Genomic DNA, 20234 nt, shown 5'->3' with positions numbered 1-20234 from the left:
CTTTCACGGTCTTTTTAACAACCAATGATATTACCGATAAAATGTCACAACCCCACTTCCCAATAGCGAATGGGACGGGGTTGTGATATGGATTTATTTTCTAACTATTTTTCCCGTTTACTAAGAATTTAGGAATGTACTAGAAGCTCAAGAAATATAAATATAAATCATAATGAAAGAAAAAAAGTTATCTAAAAGTATGACGTGAGAGATTTATGGGGAGGTATGGGCTGAGCTGAAAAGCCCAATAAACAGCTGTCAATTGTATTGGAGACAACCTCCAAAATCTTTTCTTAGGCTGAGGGGTGCGGAGCGCGAGAAAGGGCGCAAGAGGCGAGACGCTCGCGCCCCGGGGCGCGAGGACCACACCACCGAGGCGCGAGAGGGGCGCGAAAGGGGCGCGAGCGCGGAAAAAGAGGCAGGCGCGGGTGGGGGTAGCGGCTGGGGGGAGCGTGAAAGAGGTCTGGGAATGCGTGAAAAGAGCCGTTGGGCTCGTTTTTTATTAAAAAAAAAAATTTATTTACTCTATATAATAACATACATTGCAACCAATATCAAACCAAAATCAAACCCGATTTTTTCTCTATATTCAACCTATATCAAACCCAAACCAACACCAATATCACATACCAATATCACATACCACACCCAAAACCCAAAATCACCCCATCTTCCAAACCTTTTTTTAAAAACATGGCTGGAAATTGGTACCCAAACCTAGATTCAGATTACAGTTACGAGGATTTATGGTCGGCACCGGACCAAGCGATGTTTTATTCGGGGTCGCAACAACCATCCGGCTTTCAACCATCCAACATACAACCGTCTCCTAACTTTGTAGTTCCGGAGACACAAGAACCAGAAGGTGAAGCTGCGGGACAAAGAAGACGCGTCCACCGAAAAAAACAAATTGCAACGGACGGGTCGGGTTCGGCTTCGACCGGAAGGACGAAACGGAAAATCACTCCGTGGTCATCGGATGAGAAGGAAGCCCTGTGTCGGGCTTGGATAGTCACTTCTGAGGATCGGCATTGCGGTAATTGTTTTAACGTTTTTAAAAATGATTTTTAATAAAAAAGTTAAATGACTTACAAATTTATTTATGCATTTTGCAGCGGACTACCAAAAGAGCAAGGTCTTTTGGACAAAGGTTAGGGAGACGTTCTATTCGCTCGTTGGGAGTACAGAGCGGACCGCCGATATGATTTCGGGTCGGTGGACCGAAATCAGAAAATTTGTCTGCTTGTTTACTAATCTGTTCAACAGGAACGCCGGTCGTATGAGACCAAGTGGCAGTGACGATTTGTCGGTTTATAATTTCACTGTCGAAGAGTGGAGGCAGGAGTGCCTGCGGAGGTATGGGACGGTGAAGACGTGGGACGATGTAAAGGTGTGGGAGAGGTTGAGAAGGTGTTCTAAGTGGGTTGAGCTGGTGGCGCCGGACGTTGATGTGGAAGTAGGGCCGAAACGGACTAAAACTAGTTCGTCTGGAGCATACAGCACTTCCGCCGGGTTGGATTGCCGGGTCGGATTCGACCTAAACGTTGCGGGGGAGGAAACGTCTTCACCGCCGAGAAGGCGGCCATTGGGAAGGGACGCCAGGGGCAAAAAACCGGCTGAGGGGGAAGCCGTAAACATCAACGATCTTGTTGAATCCCTCAATAAATTCAACAAAACCATGGAGGCGGTCTCTAATGACAAAAAGGAAAAAAAAAGAATGAGAGATTTGGAATTCCTTACAAGAGACTTCAGTAACCTAAATCCGGTCGACCAAATGCTGATGGAAAAACAAAAGGAACGTATCCGGAAGAGGTTGATCGAAGAAGACCAAGCCGAAGAATAAGAATAATGTTTTTTTTAGTACTTTAATTTTTTTTAGATATTAATGTGTTTTTTTAATTAATGTGTGTTTTTTTAAATAATTTATGAGTTTTTTTAATAATACGTTTTTTTAATACATTTATAAAAAAATAAAAAAAAAACCACTCGCGCCCCCTCTCGCGCCCCTCCACACCATGCCCCGGGGCGCGAGCACCACTACCAACACCTATCTTATCAAGTTTCTCTCTCTGCCACACGTCACAATATTATTGGCTGGCGCCCCCACCCGCGCCCCCTCTCGCGCCCCCCACACCCCTCAGCCTTACGTAATGTTTCATTAATTTTTTTCCTGTGGACCCGTACGCCATTATTCAACCTCATAAGTATAAAATTAATAAAGTATGTACTTTTTGGAAAAAAGAAATATATTTGCTCATTTGCTATTGTTCTGAAACAATAATTCAAATATATAATATTTAGGGCTGTCAATTTATGATACCAGCCTGTTAACACGACACGGGTTTTAGCAAATTTAGTTTTTAGTTTAACATGTTTCGTGTCTTAAATAGATCGACATGTTTAACGCATGTTTAAATTAATGTCCTTACATGTTAAAGACATGTTAACCTGGTGGTAACCTGTGTAAATTTTTATTTTAATACACACACACACACGCTCCTAAATTTTTAAAACTAAAGTCATACTTATGAGTTATGAACAATATTTCACTAATGCCCGTCAGAACCCGATATTATATTTTTTATGGATGTTATGATTTGCATAAATGGTTTTTTGTTTAAATATGTTATGTATTTGTCGTCTTTTGTTTCTAGTATGTTATGGATATGTGGTCTTTTGTTTCAAATATGTTATGGATTATCTATTAATTAAGATTTCTATGCTCACTTTGAAAATTTTGGTTGTGTTAACACATGTATTATTCATTGTGTCTTTAAAGATGTCCTTTAACATGTCTTAATAGGTCAACCTGTTACTAAACAGGTTCGTGTTCATGTTTAGAAGAAATGACACGATTAGTTATCGTGTCGTGTTCGTGTTTAGCACAACATGTTATCGCGTCTTATCGTGTCGTGTCTGACATGTTAGGACAGCACTAATAATTTTTAATTACTAAAATTTTGAAACTGAGTTCAAGTTTGTCTTCAAGTCAGGGCCGTCTTTGAGGCATGACGGGGTAGTCGACGGCCACAGGCCCGACACCCCGCTAGGCCCAAAATATTTTTTTAAAAAAATAATTATATGTATTTTTATCAAAAAAATATATGTATAATCAATATTTCAACACAATTATATAACCACTAGCTTGGTTTAGTGGTAAATGAATATGACATCTAACCAAAAGTTTGTGGATTCTAATCTTATTTAAGACGATTTAAGCTTATTTTTATACAAAATTTTTTTACGCAACTCAAATCATAATCAAGTAAGCCCACTTAAAATTAAATTGTTTAAACCCAACAAAATGTTTCTTTTACTTAAGACCCGAAAAAAATTTCGCCTTTGGTCCAAAAAATTTTTCACCTTCTCGGAGCCGGCCCTGCTTCAAGTTATGTATGATGTATATACATAATAATTCATTTCTTATTAAAAGTTAAGTAGATATATAAGCAAATGTATAATTTATAACTTTACTTCAAACTTTCAATTTTATTACACTGCACCCTCATGATATAGAAAAATAAAGTCTTTTCTTTGATGCTGCTGGCGAAAGATTTTTTGGTTCATATGTATGTAATTATTAATCACAATAATTTTATAATTTATAAGTTTAAATTGTAAACACAATATTTGCTTTTATGAAGTAGTGTACATCAAGTTTTATTAATAAAATTGTTTAATTAAACACATTGTAAAAATAAATTAATAAGTTCTAAAAGAATGGGACGTAAAATATTATTTTTATACTTTTACACTAAAGTTTATGTCAACTTTATAATATACATTAGAGATGTCTTATTTGGTTACTCTTAAATTTTAATCAAATTCATGATTTCCTTCTGATATATTGACATGTTATGAAGCACTTGAACGATCAGATGTAAACAAATCACTTGAAATAATTTAACTGAGAGTTTTCTTCAATAGTCGTTTTCCAAAATGACAGAGATCACTACTACGTCTAACTAAACTAAATTATTGATCACTTTCTTCAATACACTATATCAAGATGGTGTATAGTCTCTGAAAAACTAAATAACATACACTATATCAAAATAGTTTTTTCCACAACAAGTCACCAATCAGTGACAAACAAACCCACTAACAAAACACTAGCACAATTATAATGATATTCCTACGATGTGTTGTTTAACTTGTTGGCTAAAGTGCCACGTAGGCAGCGAAGCTTTAACTAGCTCACTTGTAACAAGGGCATTGTGGACAAACAAACTTTAACTAGCTAGTTATGATGGTGGAAGAAATAAGAAACGAAAATACAAAAAAAATTGATTGGTTGTTAGTGAGGTGGACCCACCATGTATTTGTTATCATGCTCCTTAATGGGTTGCTACTTCCTCTATAACGCCGCCCCCTTAACAAGCACGGTGCGGTGTAGTTGGCGTTAGGGGAGTGCCAATCATCTAATAGGAATGCTTTACAGCTTTAGTACATCCATTGGATATTAGTGTATCTCTTACCAGTCTATATGATTAACTTCTGGCCCAATTCCATATGAACTATTGAACTTAAATATCTAAAAACCATTATGTCGCTTTCTTTGAGCCCATATCTTTTTATTTTCATTCCCTTTTTGGGCTTGATCTATCACTCATTTGATATTTTGATTTACATCTTTTCAATATTAATCCGCTCAACCCACATTTTGTTGTTAACATCGGTAAGCCTGATCGTTAATCTATCTGTATGCTTTTCACGTGACGACCAATTTTATCGTTTTTCTCCCCCAGATAAAACACAATCCTAATTCGCAAGCCCCCTCACATGAGGGGCTAGGGTGTATTTGGGGAAAAAGGAAAAAAAGAAGGAACGAAACCGTCCCTCACGTGAAGGACACACTTATGGGTTTAACAACCGGACTTAAAAGATTAGTGAATTCGGGTTTAATTGCAAGTGAAATGAAACCATAGGGAAGAAAATTGCAAATTTGAAACTACTGGACTAAACCGCAGATTCGGACAAACCACAGGGATGAAAATCGCAGTTCAATGAAATAAGTATTGTAGAATGAAAAGACATATTTACCACTGACTTAACGATTAAATTTGCGTGGTTAGTGATTTGGATGTAATTGACAATAACTAGGAAACATGGATGGTCCATATGAAAAAAAATAAACATTTTGGACTAAATTCGCATTACTTGCCAAACCACAAGGACGAAATGACACTTTACTCTTGATATTTTAATCCAAAACATTATTATCTTCATTTTGTGTTTACCTCGTATCAGAAAATTACTAGTTATGCCATCATCACTTAGATGGGTAGTCCAGTAGGTTTTTCTTAAGGTTTCATTTTAGAGGGTCTCACGCCAGATAATCCGAATCGCGAACTCATGTGCATGCTTTGAAATATGTGAACACCATTGTAAGAATAATTTGAACTTAAATAACGGGATATAATAAACAAAAAACCAGCTACACTTGACAATTCCTGAAACATCTTGTGTGTCTCTAGAACAATCAACCTATCTCTACAACCTTCTCATTTTCACACTCCATGCACCTATATAAATATATATCATGCAAGGTGGCCTTCAATCTTTCTCATCAAGTAACGAATAACGAATAATAATAAGTAATCTACAAACTATAATCCAATGGCTACTAGTGTACGAGCTGTTAAGAGAGGCTCTACTAGTGTTGCAACTTCAACTTTGTTTAATAAGTTATTAAACCCTGTCCGGTCAGTTTCAACTATCCCTTGTGTCCGACGTTGTTTCAATACTAGCTCATCTCAACCGGGTGTTTATGATGAGGATAATCGCGATATCGACGTGGATCGTAGCTCGCATTCGTCCGTTTCTCGCATTCGTGACCGCAACTTATTCACTAGTAAGTATTCGGTGCTGATGAATTTCGTATTTTTCAATTCGTTGCAACTTAAAAAGGGGTAGCGACACAGCTTGTTGCTCGTTTGATGTAATCATCACTTTTTAGTTTAACTATTTAAGTGTTTATTATCCGTAATTGAGCCATGTTCGTGTTTGTTTATTTTAGTTGAATACTGAACATGGAAAATTATACGAACGGGTTTTGTGTTTTTTCCGTTAAGAAAATAAACATGTTTGTGGTTGTTTATGTTCGTTTATTTATTAATTAATGGTATAAATGAAGGAACATAACGAATACAAAAGAAATAAAGCAAACACAAACATAAATGAACAAATGAGATATACATTTATGTTGTTTGTTTTTTGTGTTTTTTCGTTAAGAAAATAAACATATAATGTTTGTGTTTTTTATGTTTTTATTCATTAATGGGATAAATGAAGGAACATAACAAATTCAAAAGAAATAAAGCAGACACGAACATAAATGAACGTAAATGAACAAAGAGACATACGTTTATGCTGTTTGTTTAACTACATGAACAATATTTATTATTGTTGATGTTTATTTGTTTATTAAATAAATGAACATAAATATATCGTTATATTCATGTTCATTCTTTTAACTAAATGAATGAACGTGGACAAATTTCTCGCTGAACGGTATATAAACTGTTCACTGAACGTTTAATTTCTGATTTGAATTTAGTCATTAAGAGTTTATTGTTGTCATTGATTTCAATTTCTAGCAAAGCTTTGATTGCTCTTGTCGATCATCATTGTTATGACAAACTTTAAAACCCTAGGCTCATCAATTTTACTTAAATTCATTTAATACAGACATGTTTGATCGTTTTCCATAAGAAGCTTAAGCCAAGTGTTGAACACAATGGACCGGTTAATCGCAAATCCACTAGGAGGAGGATTCGCTACACGAAGGAGATGGGATGCAAATGAAGATGAGGAGTCTTTGAGCTTTCGGTTCGACATGCCTGGTATAGACAAAGATAACATTAAGATCTCTGTTGAAGATAACACTCTAGTGATTCTAGCAGAGGCCGAGAAGGAAGTGAATGATGACGAGCCACCACGGAGATACTCGAGCCGGATTGATCTGCCTGGGAATGCATACAAGTTTGATGAGATAAAGGCGGAGCTCAAGAATGGTGTGTTGAAAATTCGGGTTCCGAAAGTGAAGGAAGAAGAGAGGAAAGATGTGAGGCAGATTTAGGTGGAGTGAGTATTTGTGCATTATGTTATAGTGTTTGTTGTGTATTAATTACATGATTTTTGTCCATTTAAGAGTTGCATAAATAGTATTAACATATTTGTGTTTGTAATGTGATACATTCTAATGTGTTGCATGGTTGTTACTTCTCTTAAATGCGTGAGTTCTACTTCTAGTTATCTCTACACTATTATTGTTTATTAATAATAAGCCGATTCGAGATGTCCTAATTGATGGATTATTTAAGTGGATTATTAAACTTCAAAGAAATAGAGAATGGGGCATGTAATTTTACTTCTGTTTTCTTATCTATACCAATGTGTACGGCGTTTAATGAAATGAAACAAATAAACAAATAAATAAAAAACTACTAATAAGTAAACATGAAACCAGGAAATGAGAATAGTTTAACCATCAACACTTGCATGAATAAACTAAAGCAACGTGGGCATTATGAAAAAACGTGAGTATGAGATTAGAGCATCTATAACAGGCAATAAATCCCGATGAAGTTTGTTTGCAAAGTTTGTGAAAGCAGATGGAAGACAAACTTGATTGGTGGGCCATAGCTATCTTCCTTCCATCCAAATAGTTGTGTTTTTGGTGTGTTAATAAAAATGTTACTGCAACAACATCATGAAATTACTTTGTATTCATTGTAATTGTATAACACTTGTATTCAATATTAGAATGGGAAGAAAAATGGCTTCTAAGACAACTAAAAAATTTGAGTTTTAAGCTGGAGTTTTTGACAACCCACTATGTGATGCCATAAGCTTGGGCCATGCAGTTTTTTTCCCTTTAATTATAGATTTCAATAAAAGAAATTTATATCAAAAGTATTTAATTATATAGAAAATATAAAAAATAAAATTGTTATAAAAGTTATTTGATTAAATTAATTGTAGAGGTAGGTGGTGATGTGACGGTTTGTAGAGGTTTGTTGTTGTGGAAAAAAGTGAGGTTTTTGAGAAAAAGTTTGAAATCTGAAGTGACGGTTTGTATAAGTTAATTGTTGTGGATGCTTTTAGTGATACGTATCAAATATCATATCTATAGTTTTTCTTTTTGATATATATCTCGTTAAACATACACAATATTCTTCAATTAGGTTTTAATGCCACCCATGCTTAATTTAATTCTAGTCTCGTACTCACCTTCCACGGTCCACCATCACTGGGAATTATATGGACAAATGAATGATGAATCAATATTATTCAGTTGTTTTGTTTGGTTACTATGTAACAACGAAAAATGAAATTAATTATGTTTTATGTTGCAAGCCTTGAGTTTGGGTTCCCACCACGATCGTATTCAAGGTCCACACCGTTTTCTCTAGACCGTTGGAGCATAATAACACACCCATGTCCCCGTCCTCTTTTCTTTAGCCATTCCTCCAACTTCTCACGAGAACCAAAAAGCTGAAACAATTATAAAATCATATTTAAAACGTGTTCAAAATAATAATAATAATTATTATTATATTTAAACAAAACGTATGGTTTCATACATTATCCGTTTTATACGAAACCGTCGCCGCACGTATGTAATTATCATCAGCTTCGTTCCTAGACAGATGTACGGCGTACTTGTTGTGACCAGTCTCTTGAACAGTATCACGAACGTGGTCCGGTTCTGCTTGTGACTAATGCGACTCTTTTACTGGTAAGTGGTACGAAGGCTGACTACGAGAATACAAATTTTCTAGTAACTGATACAAGGGCTGACCGTAAGGCTGTTCTGGCTGTGATCAGTACGACGGTGACCCTTGTGCGCATTCGATGTGTTGCTTCCCTCCAACCACGAAGGGTGAGTGTCGTGTACGAAATACTCCTAACAAACAGCATGGTTAACATGTCTTATTTAAAATTAACTAACGACTCTTAAATTAAATAAAGATCGGCAATACATGATTCAAATTTGGTAGAGCCGACTGCTCGTTATAACATGCAATTCCCGACTCCTCGTTCAATTCGGGGATATCGACTCCTCGTTCGGTCCCGGAATTGATCGGTCCACCACCACAACGTTTTTTACTTTTTACGTTGAAAGTTATTGATGGTTGGGTCTAAGTCGTGTATTTTCGTGCGTTAATTGTTTAGTTTTGTTAAGTTTTTAGTGTGAACTGTGATACTTCAAGCTTGCTTTTGTATTTTAGGTGTGTGAGCATTAAAGATACTAATTGCTTTTGTAGTTTAGTCTACTAAAATTTTACAAAGTTGGACTATACTTCAGACTGGGCCCTAAGCTAAATACTGCGTTACTTAAGCGATAACCAATAACTTAACAACTGCTATATGAGGGGTTATAAGATTCCAGTGACTAGAGCAGTGGCGGAGCCACATTCAAACCACCGGGTTCGGCCGAACCCGGTTCATTTTCGGTTTTATATATAACTTATAGGTACGATTTAATGAGCGAACCCATTCTTTTTCGACGAACAAACCCGGTGTCACGAAATCTCTGGAAACATTTCACTGTTCGCCTTGAAAAAACAAAAACTTGAATTTTAGAGAGAGACAACGATGTCGTTTTCTTCAGCTTTGAGTACATGTCATTTAATTTTAAGGAATCCATGGAGTAGAAGATGGTATGAGGGAAGTCTTGTCAATTTCTTTGCGCTCACAAAATATATGTCTAGAACTCTAGACAAATATTGTCTTCATTGTCTTTGTTAAAATAATATATGTAGCACCGTATTCAGTTTAATGGTCGTCATCATTGATCTATATTTATTTTTATTATTTTTAACGGCTAAATATTATTAAAAACTCCAATGCCTAGCAAAAAGCTAGAAATGAATGAATGTACAACACCAAACTTCACTTTTTCTAAATTTACACAAGCTCGACCAATCAAGTTTCTCTCGTCTCCCCTAGTTTTATCCATAAGAATATACTCCTTTAATTTTGATTTCCTCCATCATCATTTAAAAAAAATATATATGAACTAATCGTATGTGTAGCGGTTATATGAACAATGATTGCATTTTTTATATTGAAAATAAGTTCTTTCTAATAGTCGCGGTCGAAGATTTTATGATTCGTTTTCAATACATGAAAACGCGTATGAAACAATTATAATATATAATGTTTACGATTTACTTTGGTTATGGTTGTGATATTGCATGTTATTTATTTGGCCGAATGACGGGCTTGGCCCATACGGGCCCGAAAACTTTGACGACGAAAATAATCGAACACTGAAAAACTCCGAACCAATAAGAAAAAATTCCTGGCTTCGCCACTGGACCAGACATAACTTCGGCTTGAATAATATATGGGATTTCGGAAACACGACACATACTTCAAATCTCGATAACAGGGCTCGGGGTTTGAAAATCGGGTGTCGGGAACAAAAATCGAATGAGAGTATGGGAATCTGGATGCTACAAATGAGCAGCCCACGACCTCTATTTATAGCCGAACTCCCCCACCCTCAGCGACCCGTTGAGTAAGCCCTGAGAGGACCGTTGGCTTAATGACTATTTAGCTCATTCACTTTAAAAATTTACATTATTAACACAATTTTAAGAAAGTTACATACTTACATGATGTGATCTCAACTCACTACCACATAGGATGTCACGTCATAGTCGCTGCCTTAATTATGGGTGTGTGCTTATCCTAACAACAACAACAAAAAGAAGAAAAAAAAACAACATATTCTCGAAACATAATAAAATAATCCATGGTAACTCAACTACCTAACATGCATTCAAGTTTTTTAGTGTTTTTGTTGATATTTAAATGTTAGATATGCACGTCAATTCAAAACGGTTTATTATATTTATTACCCGTGTAATACACATGCTGAATAAAGAATATACGTGATAGAGAAAAAGATATATATATATATATATATATATATATATATAAAATTCTCATAAACGAAGTCATATATATTTTACATTAAATATAATATTATAAAAAGATTTATACATCCTTTTAGGTCGAGCTTGAGGTGTTGTATACCATCTCTAGTACTGTATATGCCATGTTTTCAAGAACAGTTGTGAAGAGGTAGGTCCCCTCAAAGCCCAGTTGGACTCGCAAGACACCTTGAAGAGGTACGTCTGCGCAAAGACTAACTGGTCCCGCAGGACCCACCATGCTCAGAGATGAAGACCTTATACGCAGTAAGCCAGCTGTTCCCGCAGGAAAGCCTCCCTTGGTACAGTACCTTGCCTGTTCCCGCAGCTATGGGTACAATCCAAGAAGGAAGGCTACCCGCACTAACGGAAAGGCTACACGCATAAGGCACTAACTCATACTTCAGCAATGTCACCTGAAGGAATGAGCAAGGCGGGAATATTCCCGCCCAAAAGAGCCAGTCCGTACGCTTCTGGAAGAACTTTTGTACTATACCTGCCAAGGTATGGACAAAATAGACAAGATCTGACCAAAGCAGCCCATGAACCAATCACAGGGTGACAGCTCACCGACAATAGTACGAGAAGGAGCACGCTCTAGTACAAAATGTCACTATCAGCCGCTGCTTACCCACCAACTCCCATCGTGGCACGCACATAGCCCGTAGTTGGTGGAAAAGGAATAGTATACAGCCGGCCATGTCACTATCAGCCGCTGCCTACCCACCAACTCCCATCGTGGCACGTACATAGCCCGTAGTTGGTGGAAAAGGAATATTATACAGCTGGCCGTACCTGTTTGGAAACCTACCTTCGGCTATAATACTCCAACACCTTGGAACGGTATCATCATCTTATCTTATCTTCTCTCAATATACACTTATATTCAGAGCAATCTAGTCTGATTCTCACGCCGGAGGGTGGTCACAAGGAGGAACCCCCCCTTCTCAGTGACGAGCTCACGGTGTCTGTTTTGCAGGTCAAGAAGAATAACCATCTTTGCCGGACCTAACCCTCATGGAAAACATCTACTTAACCCTAAGATTATCCTTAATCTGCCGGGGCCATTTAATGTTTCTTCATTGGTGCCATCCGTGCATAAAAGCTAGAACTAATTCTTTTTCTCAGTTTTTTCAAAACCTCTCGAAAGATGGTTAAGGTTACTCCGATGCCAAGGCCAGCGAGTGACCAAGAAACTCCGGTAACCACAACCCCAGCTACTGGGGAAGAACACCGGCGAGTACACAATTTTTACGAACACTACCCCGGTTACCCAAGCCGGGGCAAGTGCAGTAAACAATCCTCCCCTGGGATTCATTGATACCCAGTTGGAGAAACAACAGACGAGGCTCCCCCGCCAAACACTTGATCAAGTTAAAGCGTGGGTAGAAGCACGTCAGAAAGAATTCCAAGCTGAGTTGGATGAACGTTTACGTTCACTCCAACAGGCTAATGACGAATTCGGAAGCACTCGACAACAACTCAACATGAGCAATGATTGCGAGTACTTAGATGATGATTGGGAGGAGTCCGACAGCGACGCAAACCCTCGTCATAGGGCGAAAGGGAAGCGTAAAGAAACGGACTTCCAGCCGAAAAGAAATTTTGGAGAAACCTTTAAACCAAGGAACGCGGGGGGAAACCCACGTGACTTCTCCAAAACTTTCAGGCCAACTGTTGCAAATGCGGGAACGTCCAAGTTTGCAAGGGACATTGCGGAAGCAATCGCCCCGAAGAGTGTCAAACAGATGTCCAACATCGGCACTTATGATGGCATATCCGACCCAGACGATCACTTGAACAGATTCATAGCGGGGCAACCGTCAGTAACTGGACAGAACCCACGTGGTGTTATATGTTCCAGATGACGCTGGTCGGAGCGGCCAGGGCGTGGTTTGATCGTCTACCGGTCCACCACATCTACGATTGGACGGACTTCCAACACAAGTTCAGCCAACACTTTAGTCAACAGAGAAAATATACTGAAGAGCAGTGGACGATCCTCAACTGCGTTAGAGAGGATGATGAATCTTTGCTAGACTTCATCACTCGCTTCAACTCAAAGAAGCTGAGTCTGGGCACCATAAGTGAAGATCTTGTTCGCGCCGCTTTCATCCAGGGCGCCGAATACCCAGAGCTTATCCGCACGCTGACGGGTAAAGACGGCATGCCATCCACATGGGATGCCATCATGACGGCAGCCAAGCGCTTTGCCGAAACGGAGAAACAACTGGGTAGGAATCTTACCCAGAGTACAAACCTCTAAACGCAGAGGACCAGAGAAAACAACGTCCGTACCGCCCGGCAAAATAAAAGAGGAAGCTTGGTATTTGGCAGTCAAGGGTAAACTTTGACACCTCATCCAGCTCTCGCCCTCTATTAGGCGGAAGGGATAACACGCACCCATCAAACCGGAACCCTAGATGGACGCCACTCACCAAAAGCGTCACAGAGATATTTGCCACCGAGAAACTCCCATGGCCAAAAGCTCCAATGATCCGACAGCGCCATAACGCTGATCAGAGCAAATCCTGTGACTTCCACGGGACAAAGGGCCACACCACTGAGGAGTGTACATCTTTGAAGGATATTGTCGAAACATTCGTCAAAGATGGAAAACTTACACACCTTGTGGCATCAATCAAGAATGGAGGGAGGAATGATAATCGGTACAAGGGCAACGGACGAAAGCCCGTCGACATCAGCATCCACATGGTTCATGGCAACGTCAGAGGAAGAAAACGACGAATGACAGAACCATGTGCGTGGAAAGAAGCTGAAGTGCGCTTCCCGCGAGTGCCAGGAGGGCCCAACAAAGAAGGCCCTATAGTCATCAAAAGCCAGCTGGGGCACTACATCACTTCCCGCACTCTTGCTGATAACGGCGCTTCGTCAACGGTCATGTACAGGCAGTTCTTCGACAAGCTAGACGACGAAGACAAAGAACGCCTGGAAATGGTCTACGCCTCGATGGAAGGGTTCGATGGCAGCACAAACACCCCCTGGGTATCCTATCTTTCCCTGTCACTCTCACGGACGGGAAACACTCCCGCACAGAAGACGTGGACTTCGTCGTAATGAGGAAGCCACACCACACATACGATATTCTCTTCGGAAGAGATGGGATGGCAAGATTCAATGCCGTGGTGTCTTCAGTCCACGACATGATGGGGTGGCTAACAACTGAGGGTGTAGCGATGATCACCGGTATTCCCCAGGTATGCATCGCATCTGTCTTATCTAAACCCAAACCAAAGATAGCTAAACCAACCATTACCGAACCAGAAGAATGGGCCTTCAATGGCAAATACCCTGACCAGGCTGTTACCATTGGTCCAACAATCACCGATCCCACACGCACCTTACTCAAACGCTTACTGCAGAATAACGCTGACATCTTCGCGTGGACACCAGTTGACATGACCGGTGTACCTCGAAGTAAGGCAGAGCATAAGCTCAAGTGTGACCCGGCTTTTACGCCGGTCATACAAAAGCGTCGAGTAATGGGAGCGGAACAGGCTAACGCGTGTAGAACCCAAGTCAAGGAACTCCTTGACGCAGGCATCGTACGCGTTAGTAAATATCAAACATGGGTTGCAAATCCCGTCATGGTACCGAAATCGAACAAACAATGGCGCATGTGCATAGATTTCAAAGACCTAAACAAAGCATGCCCCAAAGATTGTTACCCGTTACCCGAAATTGACCTTAAGGTAGATTCGTTAGCACCGTTTCGCCTTAAATGCTTCCTTGATGCGTATAAGGGATACCATCAAATCCACATGGCCGTTGACGATCAGGACAAAACCGCATTTTTGACGCCCGATGGCACGTTTTGTTATCAAATGATGCCATTCGGACTTAAGAATGCCGGGTCCACATACCAACATGTGACACCCGGAAAATTCCCAATCCCTTAAACCAAGTAATCAACCTAAATATTAGGTAATTATGTTATGTGCGCCCTGCGCGAGCGCGCCATGTTAGTCAGCGCGTGCATTTGTTATGTGCGCCCTGCGCGAGCGCGCCATGTTAGTCAGCGCGTGCATTTGTTATGTGCGCCCTGCGCGAGCGCGCCATGTTAAGAACCTGCGTGGGCATATGTTATATGCGCCATGCGCGAGTGTATTGGTTTTATGTACCTTAACGTTATGTTGTCTAATGGGCTGACCATCCCGCATGATGCTAAGGCGGGTGCATCCTAAATCGTTTATGCGCGTGCGGAAGGGAACTAACCTCCCCGCATGGCGGGAACATTGAGAGCTAGTTTGTCTGAAGCTCCAAGATGGAATTGACTTCAACATAACTGATCACTATGTTGAAATACCAAGACCACCTGGAGAATCTACAAATGAAACTCAATGTCCCTAACTGCGAGAAGGTTACGTGCCTACCCGCAGCAAAGTAATGTCCTACACGCAGAAAGCTATGCGCACAAAGTGATACGCACAGAACACTTAGTCTATTCTCCAGACGTAAGGAGATTACTCCCGCCCAAAAGGAAACAGTAGCGTGTTTCAGAGATTTTTCCACTTTTTACTGTACACTAACAAAAGTACCTGAAAAAGCACACTGTAACATGAAAAGTCAACTGTCAGCCACCCTATTCTCACCAACCCCAGACCTGCATGTCCTGAACAAATCAAATCAAAATCTTTTATCCACTACTCCACTCTTAAATAAATAATAATAATTTCCATACTTTATCATCATTACCCCTAGATATGAAAAGATTACAATCCCCTAAAGCAAGGGATTGTGTTCCCTTGAGTTTGCCTATAAATATGTAACCTAAATTATCACCCAAAACACACTTCTAAGAACTGCAAACTTGCACTAATCCTCTCCCAAGCATCCGTTGTTTTCATTTCCGATCCTGTTACTAGGTAAGCCGAGAATATAACCTTGAGATCTACTTTCCAACCCTTATATTCTCCTATTTCTTGATCTTAATATATATACTTCTTGTTATTTAATCGTATTCTAGACCTTCAATTCCGAGGCCAACACCAAGAAAACCCGAATCTCGATTTAATCCCTTAACAAGAACCACAGGTGAGTCTCACAGCCCCTATTTTCACTGTTTTCACTATTTTTAAACTGCTTTCGGGGCGAGGGACACGTACTTAAATAATGTTTTATCATGGTATACTTACAAGCTATGCAAGCGATTATGTGTTTATGTTTCATGATGAGTAATGCGAACGGTTATCTATGGTTTTTCGATGTTAGTGCACCAGATTCGAGTAAGTGATCACTTTACCATTGGAACTCTAAGGGTAGGGACTGCTGGTTTGATCCACCCACTCGTAGGGGTCGCACCTCTTTGCATGGACGAGTGCCTAGTATGGTCATGGGGCAGTACTATGGGTTTGAGCCCGCTCGTAGGGGTCGCACCTCTTTGCATGGACGAGCGCCTTGTTTTCCGGCACAACGTCCGCGCGTAACCCGCGGGACGGAATTATTGATTAGCTCGTAGGGGCAGCGCCTCTTTGCATAGACGAGCACGGTTTTTCAGAAATGTCCACGCGTAAACCGCGGGACGGCATTATATTATTTAGCTCGTAGTGGCAGCGCCACTTTGCATGGACGAGCACACTTCCAGTAATGATCGCGCGTAGCCCGCGGAACGACTTTTATCAGAAATATGTGTCAGATCTATGTTTTCATACGGATTATCAAGTATATGTTTAGATATGAAATCATAAATGTGTTTCAATATGATTTTATCAAGACTATGATGCAATGCGATTTATCAAGTTACTAAAACTTGTGAACTCACTCAGTTTATACTGATTCAAATGTTTTTACGTGTCTTTCAGGAGATAACTAGGTAGCGCATGGAGTCACACTTAGAGCACCTCACGCTGAACATCTAAACTAGCTTTTTGGAAGATTTTAGTTCTATCCCTTCGATGCGCGTGGTTGTTCCCGCCGCGCAAGGGGATATGGCGTGGAAATCTTCAACAGTTTTTATACTTGGATGTTTTTATGTAATTTTTAAACAATGTAAGGTATTTGTATTAAACTTTTCATGCGCAATGAAAATCTTTGAAACTTTGCAATGGCCCGTGCTTAATTATCAATCCCCACTCGCGCGCGCCCGGCTGTTTCCGCCGCTCAGGGCCGGGTGTGACAGATTGGTATCAGAGCACTGGTTATAGCGAACTAGGAAAAGAAGTTTTAACCTAGACTATAACCGTTGGGGAATCACATGAAATATTTTTCAAAGAAAATATTTTCAAAAGAAACTATACACACACTTAGAAACACGGGTCACACAGTGTCTAGTAAATAATGATAACATTATGTGCTCAGAGTAAATGCGCTAAGATTAATATATTTTCATTCTCTTTTAAAGCGAGAATGCCTCCAACTAAAGCCAAAGGAATTACCATGACACCCGAGGAACTCGCGGAAATAATCGCGCAGGCGATTGCGACACATGAGGCCAGCAAGGCCGAATCAAGTCAGGGTCGTCAGAATGAGACCCCAGAACCCGAATCAGGAGCCTTGGATAAAGGATGCTCCTACAAGACATTCATGGCCTGTAAGCCTTGGCCATTCAAGGGTACCGAAGGGGCCATTGGGCTCTACAACTGGATTGACAAGATGGAGACAGTTCTCTCCATTAGCGGATGTAGTGAGAACCAGAAGGTCCTTTACGCGACCTGCATGTTCCAAGAAGCAGCTTCATCTTGGTGGAAGCTTCAAATGAAGACCTTGGGGCGAGAAGTTGCTCTTCACAAAACCTGGGAGGAGCTGAAGGAGATGATGATGAGAAAGTTCTGCTCTCGCGCAGAAATCCAGAGTCTACAACAGGAATTCTGGAACCACACCATGGTAGGAACGGATATCGACGCCTACAACAACCGGTTCAACGAGCTTTGCCAGTTGGTGCCAGACATGGCAAACACGGAGGAAAAGAAGATCGAGAGGTATATCTTTGGGTTACCTCCTGTTGTTAGGGTTCCGCTCAACGCCGCAGCGCCTCCAACCTTTGATGAGGCGGTAGAGCGGGCCATCACTCTTACAAGGGATACGGTCCGTGCGGGTATGTTAACTACGCGCGGAATCGAGCAGCGAACCTCTGATCCCAAGAGGAAGTGGAACTCTCACCACCGAGGGTCCGACTCCAAGCAGCCACCGTTCAAGAAGCAGGAGAGCGCAAGGACTTACGCGATTCAGGCCGCGGAGCCACCACGAAAAGGATACAGCGGGCCTCGCCCATGGTGCAACAAATGCAAGTATCACCACGAGGGTGAATGCGCAAGAATCGATTGTGCCAAATGTGGCAGACCAGGGCACAAGACGATGAATTGCCGTGTCAGAGAAGCTGGAGCGAGCGACAACTGCTACGCATGCGGGAAGCCAGGGCATTTTAGCCGGGATTGCCCGCAAAAGGGAAACCAAGCTCGCGGGAGAGCTTTTGTGATCAGCGCAGGCGAAGCTAAAGAAGAGCCGAATGTGGTAACCGGTACGTTTTTGCTTAACGGACATTTTGCATCTGTCTTATTTGATACTGGCGCTGACCTGAGTTTTATATCCGCTGAGTTTAAAGACTCCCTAGGCCTAGCAACCAGTAGGCTAGACACACCTTATACTATAGAACTAGCCAATGGTAGGCAGTTATGCGCAAGCGAAAGAACTGAACAATGTGTAATAGTCATGGGAGGTCACGGGTTCAATATTAACTTGTTGCCAATAGACTTGGGAAGTTTTGACATTGTGATAGGTATGGATTGGTTAGTCGAGAACCACGCGGAAGTTATTTGCCATGAGAAGCAGGTTCGGGTCCCACTGTTGAACGGAGAAACCTTGGTGATTCAAGGAGAAAGAAGGGGAGTTGCGACGAAACTAATTTCGTGCCTAAAAGCGCGCAAGTGCCTAAGGAAAGGGTGCTACGCCTTCCTGGCGCATGTAGTAGAGAAGAAAGGAGATGAGCGAAGAATTGAAGACTTACCAGTAGTGCGCGAATTTCCAGAAGTTTTTCCTGAAGATTTGCCCGGATTACCGCCGCCGCGACAAGTCGAATTTCGTATTGATTTAGTCCCAGGAGCTGCGCCAGTAGCTCGAGCGCCTTATCGATTAGCTCCATCTGAGATGCAAGAGCTATCCAATCAGTTACAGGAACTATTGGATAAGGGTTTCATACGCCCAAGCTTTTCACCTTGGGGAGCTCCAGTACTGTTTGTTAGGAAGAAGGATGGTTCGTTCAGAATGTGTATTGACTACAGGGAGCTGAATAAGCTGACAGTCAAGAATCGGTACCCCTTACCGAGGATTGACGACTTATTTGACCAGTTGCAGGGATCCAGTTTTTATTCGAAGATAGATCTACGGTCAGGATACCACCAACTTAGGGTCCATGAGGAAGATGTGCCGAAAACAGCCTTCCGAACTAGATACGGCCATTATGAGTTCTTAGTGATGCCCTTCGGGCTAACTAATGCGCCGGCTGTATTCATGGATCTGATGAACCGCGTGTGCAGATCATACTTGGACAAGTTTGTGATTGTGTTTATAGATGATATTCTGATTTACTCACGGACCAAGGCCGAGCATGAGCAACACCTGAGATTGATTTTGGAACTGTTGAGGAAAGAAAAGTTGTATGCGAAGTTTTCCAAGTGCGAGTTTTGGCTTAGAGAAGTTCACTTTCTCGGTCACGTTGTAAACGAGAAAGGAATACACGTTGATCCTTCCAAAGTCAAGGCCATCGAAAACTGGGAAGCGCCAAAAACCCCAACTGAGGTGAGGCAATTCCTAGGACTAGCTGGCTACTATCGACGCTTCATTGAGAACTTCTCCAAGATAGCTCTACCTCTGACCGCGCTAACTCAGAAAGACAAGAAGTTTGTTTGGGGCGAAAATCAGGAAACAGCATTTCACATGTTGAAACAGAAGTTATGTAGTGCGCCAATTTTATCTCTGCCCGAGGGGACGGATGACATCGTCGTTTACTGCGACGCTTAACATCAGGGACTTGGATGTGTCCTTATGCAGCGAGACAAAGTCATAGCGTATGCCTCGCGCCAACTCAAGACCAATGAAAAGAACTACACAACGCATGATCTGGAACTTGGAGCGGTTGTCTTCGCGCTAAAGATTTGGCGCCATTACCTCTATGGTACAAAGTGTATAATCTTTACGGATCACAAGAGCCTTCAACATATATTTGATCAAAAGGATTTAAACATGAGGCAACGAAGATGGGTGGAGTTGTTGAATGATTATGATTGTGAAATTAAGTACCACCCTGGAAAGGCGAATGTGGTAGCAGAC

The 20234-nt window shown here is 40.9% G+C and overlaps 1 pseudogene; it reads left to right on the top strand.

The window, feature by feature from the left end:
• The first annotated feature begins 5619 nt into the window (after nt 1–5619).
• LOC143613690 (small heat shock protein, chloroplastic-like) lies at nt 5620–7081 on the top strand (annotated as a pseudogene).
• The last annotated feature ends 13153 nt before the right edge of the window (nt 7082–20234 follow it).

The sequence above is a fragment of the Bidens hawaiensis genome, unplaced genomic scaffold (assembly GCF_021521415.1).
Source record: "Bidens hawaiensis isolate Kalapana, Puna unplaced genomic scaffold, B.hawaiensis_p1.1 tig00038016_1, whole genome shotgun sequence".
Taxonomy (NCBI): Eukaryota; Viridiplantae; Streptophyta; class Magnoliopsida; order Asterales; family Asteraceae; genus Bidens; species Bidens hawaiensis.
The sequence above is the reverse complement of the archived record's forward strand: the minus strand, read 5'-3'. Positions and strand labels throughout refer to the sequence as shown.